The sequence below is a fragment of the Carlito syrichta genome, unplaced genomic scaffold (genome assembly GCF_000164805.1).
Source record: "Carlito syrichta isolate Samal-C Ts95f unplaced genomic scaffold, Tarsius_syrichta-2.0.1 Scaffold303988, whole genome shotgun sequence".
NCBI classification, from domain to species: Eukaryota; Metazoa; Chordata; class Mammalia; order Primates; family Tarsiidae; genus Carlito; species Carlito syrichta.
The window spans coordinates 306,784-315,072 of NW_007248084.1; positions in this window are offsets into that span (position 1 = coordinate 306,784).

Genomic DNA, 8,289 nt, shown 5'->3' on the forward strand with positions numbered 1-8,289 from the left:
GCAGTGGCATGCTCCCAGCCACTGCAGCCTTGACTGGCTGGGCTCAGGCGATCCTTCTGCCTCAGCCTTCCAAGTAGCTGGAACTATAGGCATGTGCCACCATGCCTGGCTAATTTTTTAATTTATTGTAGATATGAGCTTTCTCCAAGTTGCCCAGGCTGGTGTCGAACTCGTGGGCTCAGGCAATCCTCTCACCTCGGCCTCCCAAAGTGCTGGCATTATAGGCGTGAGCCACTGCTCCTGGCTCTTTTTTACTTTCTGTAGAGACAAGGTCTGGCTATGTTGCCCAGGCTGGTCTCAAACTCCTGGCCTCAAGTGATCCTCCTACCCTGGCCTCCCAAAGCTTTAAGAATGAAAAAAAAAAAAAAAGACAACTGAGATACCAGGAAAATATAACTGCAACATATATAACTGAAAAAGAAGTACCATCCAAAACAAATAGAGCTCCTATAAGTAAATAAGAAAATGATGACTAATAGAATCAATAAATGGACAAACAAGTACATTCAAAGAAAAGTATCAATGGACACCCACAAATGTCTATATGTCCATATTCAATCTCATTAGTAATAAAACAAATCCAGATTAAGACAAGGAAATATTCATTTCCATCCATAAAAGACTGATGGTCAGGTTATAGAGAAACGGGCACTCCAGTCCACTGTGAGAGAGGGTGTGTAATCGGCAAACATTTGAACAAATAATATGACAGCACCTATCCAAATTTTTTTCTTTTGGAGTCGGAGTCTCACTCTGTCACCCAGGCTGGAGGGCAGTGGCACGCTCCTGGCCACCGCATCCTCGACCTGCTAGGCTCAGGCAATCCTTCCGCCTCAGCCTTCCAAGTAGCTGGAACAGGTACACGCCACCATGCCTGGCTAATTTTTTTATTTCTTGTAGAGATGAGGTCTTACCAAGTTGCCCAGTCTGGTCTCGAACCTGCGGGCTCAGGTAATCCTCTCACTTTGGCCTCCCAAAGTGCTGGGATTATAGGTGTGAGCCATCATGCCCGGCCACAAATTTTTTTTTGAGATTAGACAATATAGTTTATTTAGAAAGTAAATTAGAGAGAGAGAGAGAGAGAGAGAGAGAGAGAGAGAGAGAGAGAGAGAGCGAGAGAGAGGTGATTCATCTCCCCAAGGTAGGGGAGGGAGCCAAAGCTAGGAAATTTGTGTGATAACATCAAGGTAGCTTTAGCCTAAAAGCAGGAGTACATGTTCTTACACTAGGGGCAGTAAACAAAGTAGGAATCAGGAGGTATTTGCAGGCCTGGGGCTATTCAGAAGTCAACATGGCGGACCAGCATCCGCGATGGAATCGCTTTTGTCTCTACAAGTCTAGGGAGCAGCTCTCTGCTTTGCTGTAGACTACTTAAACCTTGTAACTAAACCGGGCACGGTAGTTCACGTCTATAATCCCAGCACTTTGGGAGGCACAGGTGAGAGGATTATATGAGCTGAGGTGTTCAAGACCAGCCTGAGCTACATGGCGAGACCTCATCTCTACAATAAATCAAAAAATTAGCTGGGCATGGTGGCATATGCCTGTGGTTCCAGCTTCTTGAAAGGGGCTTGGTGGCTCAGCCTGTAATCCCAGCGCTTTGGGAGGCCGAGGTGAGTGGATGGCCTGAACCCCTGGGTTCGAGACCCGCCTGGGCAACTTGGCGAGAACTCATCTCTACAATAAATCAAAAATTAGCCAGGCATGGTAGCGTGCACCTGTAGTTCTAGCTACTTGGAAGGCTGAGGTGGAAGGATCACCAGAGCCCAGCAGGTCGAGGCTGCAGTGGCCGGGAGTAGCCACTGCACTCCAGTCTGTGTAACAGAGTGAGACTCCAACTCAAAAAAAAAAAAAAAAAGATAGCTTTAGCCTAAAAATAGGAGTACATGCATATAGCATTCTTGCCTGTTCTAGGGGGTTGCCTTTTATTGTCTTGCACAGAGCACACATATCCTTTCCCTGTGGCGTATTAGTCTCAAGTCTGGAGAATAATTGTGCAGAGATCTACCTCCTGTGGCTGCCCAAGACTGCACTTCTGTCTGTAAGTTCCTTCAACCAACAAGTTGGATTTGTCTGCCTCTATCTTTAGTTTCTCAGCTCCTTTGGCATTTGGGCATCACTTTGCACATATGATCGATCCCTCCCTCCCTCTCTTCCTTCCTTCTTCCCTCTCTTTCTTTCTTGTCATAGTCTCACTCTGTTGCCCAGGTTGGAATGCAGTGGCACACTCATGGCCACCACAGCCTTACCCTGCTGGGCTCAGGCAATCCTTCTGTCCCAGTCTTCCAAGTAGCTGGATTTTTGGATTTATTGTACAGATGAGGTATCACCAAGATTCCCAGCCTGATCTCGAACTCCTAGACTCAGACAAAACTCTCACCTCTGTCTCCGAAAATGCTGGGGTGACAGGCATGAGCCACTGCACCTGGCCCATATGGTCCTTTCACAGAACACTTGTTGATGTGACATGCTGTGTTGATGGCCCCTGACTAAGAATGTCATCTGTCATGCATACTAAAACAAAGTTTTTGAGGGTCTGGAATTCTAGAGGGGCTTGGCTAGGTCTGGGTTGGGGTCTTTTCTGGAGGTTGTAGTCAGTTGTTGGCCTGGGTTTTAGTCACCTGACAGCTCAACTGGGACCAGAGGATCCCCTTCAACAGTGGCTCTCTCACACGACTCTTGGCTAGCAAGAGGCTACATGGGCCTCTCCACGATGCTGTGTGTGTGTCCTCATGTCATGGCGGCTAGCTTCCCCCAGAGGGACCTTCCACGAGGGCAAGAAGGCAGCTACAATATCTTTAATGACTTAGCCTCAGAAGCCACACACTTCCCACGCTATTAATTCCACAGTATTCCAGTTCCTTGAGTTACACAAACCAGCCCTGCTCCAGTGTAAGGGGATTATACCAGGGCGTGAATACTCAGAGTAGAGGATCAGTGGGGCCCTCTAGGAAACTGGTTGCCATAGAAGCCAAGATTTTGCCTATCATCAAAACAAGCTTAAAATAGCCCAAGAGAATCATCTATAAGTTAGCAAAAAATTATCTCCACAGTGGTACAGAGTTGTGCAGTTGAAACCACCCAGGAGGCCAGGCGCAGTGGCTCACACCTCTAATTCCATCACTTTTTGAGGCCAAGGCAGGAGGACTGCTTGAGCCCTAGGGTGGAGACCAACTCAGGCAACACAGCAAGACCTAGTCTCTACAAAAAAAATAATGATTAGCCAGGCGCGGTGGCTCATGCCTGTAATCCCAGCACTTTGGGATGCGGAGGTAAAAGAATTGCCTGAGCCCAGGGGTTCGAGACCAGCCTGGGTAACTTGGCAAGACCTCATCTCTACAATAAATAATAATAATAATAAAATAATAATAATAATAAAATCAACCAGGCATAGTGGTGTGCGTCTATAGTTCTAGCTACTTGGAAGGCTGAGGCGGAAGGACTGCCTGAACCCAGCAGGAGGTCAAGACAGCCGTGATGGTTGTACCACTGCACTCCAGCCTGGGTGTCAGAGTAAGATTCCAACTCTAAAGATTAAAAAATGAAACAAGATAAATGAGCCAGGTGTAGTGACTCACGCCTGTAGTTCCATCTACTTGGGAGGCTGAAGCAGATCTCCTGACCCAGAAGATCAAAGCTACCATGAGCCGTGATCATGCTACTGGACTCCAATCTGGGTGACAGAGCGAGACCCTGACTCAAAATAAATAAATAAATAAATAAATAATTTAATTTGGAAAAAAAAAAAAAAAAAAGAGCCCAGAATTTGGTTAGTCAGACCTGGTTCCTGGCAATACCTTTTAACCTAAATCTAATAAAGTCTTTTAGATCTAACTTCCAGTTTATAGTAAATACAGGGGTTAGAAAAACAAGTTAAATGACAGTGTGAAGAAACAGGTAAATGTAGAAGGTGGGATATTCTACGTGAAAACTTTACTTCAAAAAGTCAATGCCATGGGGGAAAAAAGTAGAGAAGCGTTACTAATTAAGAGAGACTAAAAGGCTGAGCACAGTGCCTCACACCTATAATCCCAGCACTTTGGGTGGCCAGGGTGAGAGGACTGCCTGAGCCCACAGGTTCGAGACCAGCCTGGGCAACTTGTCGAGACCTCATCTCTACAATAAAATTAGCTGGGCATGGTGGCATGTGCCTGTAGTTCCAGCTACTTGGAAGGCTGAGGCAGAAGGATCACCTGAGCTCAGGAGGTCAAGGCTGCGGTGGCCATGAGTGTGCCACTGCACTCCAGTCTGGGCAACAGAGTGAGACTCTTCTAACTCAAAAAAAAAAAAAAAGAGAGAGAGAGACTAAAAAGACTTAACCAAATGCAACCAAATCCAATTAACATAATACACTTAATCGGATCCTGCACACAAATAAGTCCAAAAAACTATAAAAGACATTCTTGAAACAACTGGGAAGCTCTGAATAGGGACTGGATATCAGTTGATATTAGAGAATTATTGCTGGGTCTTCTTTTATTGTTATTATTTTAAAGATGTGGGGTAAAAGTCAGGATTAGGTACATAAGTGGTCAATGTACAGGTGAAGTTTGGGCCTTCCACTGGTCCTCATTTCACCTGGTTTATGATCAGGTACCCTTAGTGATTTTACATGCCCCCACATGTCCCGCTACTGCCAATCCCTTTCCTGTAGTATTATGATAAATGTTCAGGATCCACTTATGAGTCAGAACATGTGGTATTCCTTTGTTTTGGTGACAGATCAAATATACACTGAATATAAAAGACTCTAAATACATCCAAGTTGCTGCGAAGTCCATAATTCATAGGCATAAGGGTGTCTCCTGTGTTTTCTAAGATTCTTCTAGTTTAAGGTTTTACCTTTAGCTCTTTGATCTGAGTCACTGCGCCCGGCCTGATCCATTTAGAGTTGATTTTTGTGTATGGTTGGTTTTCTTAGGTATAAATATGGTACTGTGGTGATGTTGGAGAATGTCCCTATTTTTAGGAGCTGCAATGTTTAGGGGTGAAAGGTCATGACAGCTACCACTCACTTTCACTTGATGTATAAAAAACATAAGCCTCACACATCCACAGAGGGATAAAGCAAATATGACAAAATGGAAAAGGCTGTCGAATCCTAGATGGTGGGTGAACACTGTAGTATTCTTTTAATGTTTTCTGTATGTCGAAAACAGAATAAAACGTTGGGGGAGAAACGTTCTAGCTGTGCAGCTTAAGGAGCTGTGTGACCTTGGGCAATGTCCTTGTCTCTCAGGCCTTCATTTCCTCACCTATAAAACAGGGCTTGGGGGCCGGATGAGGTGGCTTATGCCAGTAATTCCAGCACTTTTGGAGGCCAAGGTGGGAGGATTGCTTGACCCCAAGAGATCGAGACCAAGCTAGGCAACATAGTGAGACCTGTCTCTACCAAAAAATATTAGCCTGGTGTGGTGGCTCACATGTATAGTCCCAGCTACTTGGGAGGCTAGATCACCTACGCCCAGGAGTTCGAGGCTGCGGTGAGCCGTGATCATGCCACTGCCCTCCAGCATGGATGACAGAGACCCTGACTCCAAAAAACAAAATAAAACAGGACTTGGCCTGGCATGGTGGCTCACGCCTGTAATCCGAACACTTTGGGAAACCAAGGTAGGGATTCGAGACCACCCTGGACAACACAGCGGGATCCCATCTCTACAAACAAAACAAAAAGCTGAGCTAGGAATACCAGTCTCACACCGTTGTCTGGATTAAAAGTTCATCACCTGATCCAGGTGTCCTGAGGCTGTGGGGGTGCTGTAGCCATTAATATTATGACGACAATACTCAGCACGGGGTCTGGTCCCTGGGCGGTGCTCAGTGGCTTTGAGCAAAGCACTTGAGTTCCCCCGGCCTACCTGGCAGAGGAAGGCGGCTCCCCGCAGGCGAGGGAGGAGCAAGCCTGTCCCGAGAGGGGGTGGGCGGCCCCAGCGCCGGCAGCGGAAGCGGGGGAGGGGCGCCCGACCTTGTGAATGAACGGGAAACTCTCGGGCGTCGGGGCGGAGCCAGCCCAGGTGCTGACCAATCGTGGGGTCAAGGCGGGTGCAGAGGGCGCGCAGAAGGGGAAAAAAAAAAAACAAAACCCGCGAAATCCCAAAGGGTTCCAGCGCTTGGGAGCAGCGCCCGGCCTGTGGCAGGCGTGTCTTCCCGGGAGTGGCTGGACGGGCAGCGCCTCGCCGCCCCGGTGCCTGCTTCCTGCTTCTCGATGGGACAAAGTTACTCGGCTCAGGGGGGCGGGAACAGGCCCAGATGAGTCAGGATGGCGCGCCGAAGCGGAGGATGACGGCTTTCCCGCTGCCTCTTTATAGATATCTGTCTTTCCATGTTTTCTACAATCGATTTTTCGCCCTTCCAAGTCTTTTACACTCGCTTTTTTTTTTTTTTTTTTTTTTTGAGTTGGAGGCTCACTGTCAATCCCCGGCTGGAGTGCAGTGGCACGACCACGGCCACCGCAGCCTCGCCCGGCTGGCTCAGGCGACCCTTCCGCTTCAGCCTCCCAAGGGATGGGCCTGCAGGCGCGCGCCACAACGCCCGGCTAATTATTTTGACTTATTGTAGAGAGGGGGTCTTGCCGTGTTGCCCAGATTGGTCTCGAACCCCTGGGCCCAGGCAGTCCTCTCTCCTCGGCCTCCCTAAGTGCTGGGATTACAGACATGAACCACTATGCCCGGCCTGGATATGTGTTATTTAAGTGACCGGGAAATAAACTGCAAATGAGATAACTTCTGGGGTTATATACAGGAGCGAAAAAGCACTTAGTGCCTAACAGCGACCAAAAGGAGCATGTGAAATTGGCATGTGAATGGGTATGAGATGATCCCAAGAAATTATGGATGATTTTGTTGGGTAATGGCTTTATCAGCCATAACACTATCCATAAAATCAGCTTACTGGAGATAGATGCTACAGTATGTAAGGGTGAAACCAGCAGTGTTTGTGAGTTGCTTTAAACAAATGAAGCTACAGCAAAGGCCTAGTTCTGGCTTTGTGTAAGAGAGGTGATGGTCACTGATCTCTCTGAGAATATTTTTTGAACCAAATCTGTAGTACTTTAACAAATGGCAGAAACAGACCTAGGTGTTGGGGGGGGGGAATCTTCCCTACCCCGGCCTCCTTAAAGTGTTATATCTAGAAAAGTCTGTAAAAAGTGGTGTCTCTCTCAGTAACAGTCTGAGAGTGTCCGCAGTTCTTGGAGCTTTCCCAGGTTAATTTATTTCCTGGTTCTCAACGTTGCTTTCCCTTCATTTATTTTTTGGCATTTTGCCCTTTGCAGGGCAAGTGTCACCGGCAAATCAGAAAGGCACATAGAATGTGAATGAAAACTGTAAGTTCCTGCCTCTACCTCCCTCACCTCAATGGGGTTTTCCAACTCTTCAGGTTTTTTGATGCCCATGGGGTAGGCAGTGTATTCCCAGTTCCTCAGTCATTCTCTGAACTTCCCCTCCTACTTTTACTCTTTGCAGTTTTTAAAACAAGGGTGACAATAGAGGACAGTGGTCTCACAGAAGACTGGATTTCAGTGGGAAACTGCACCAAGGGTCTTCTGCCTGTATCATTTAGGTAGTCTTAAGGCTTGCAAAGGACTACAATTTTAGCATCTCATTTAACACGCTCCCCACTTTACTAATAATCTCACAAATTCCACTCTACCCACGAGGGTACCAGATCTGTAAGCAGTCATGTCGCTTGTCCAGGTCATACCAACCGGAGCCACAGCCCTCGGCAGCCCACGGCTGCAGGGTCCTCACCGACCACCCCACAGACCCGTCAGATGTCGGGACCCTTGCACCCCCGCCCCAGGGACACGAATCTAAAGGGTCGCAGCGACGCCTCCCCCGCCGCCCAGAGCGTTTTCCAGGCCTTTGCACCAACCTCATCTGCAAAGCCCCCTGCCCCGGCCCGCGGACCGGATCAGAGAGGCCTTTTCTGGAAGGTGGGGCTGTGGGGGCAGGGGATCCTCTCGCGTCCTCCAATCGTGGCGTCTCCCGCAATCCTAAACGGTTTTCGGGCGAACGAGGGCCCGCCCACGCCAAGGCCCCAGAGACCCTCGGGGGCGGCGGCCTGTGTCCGAGGGGCCCCGGGAGTGGGGTCCCGGGAGAGGGGGGCCCGGGCGGCGGCGCCCCCGACCCAGCCAGCGGGCCGGGGGGGGTCTCGGGAGGTCCCAGGGGAGTCCCTGGGGGGCCTCACCAGGCGCTCGCAGACTCCCGCGCTGCGCTTGAATCTCGCGTCCCGGGGTGGGGGCGAATCTGGTCCAATGGGAAGGGAGGGGCGGGGCTCGGGGTGCAG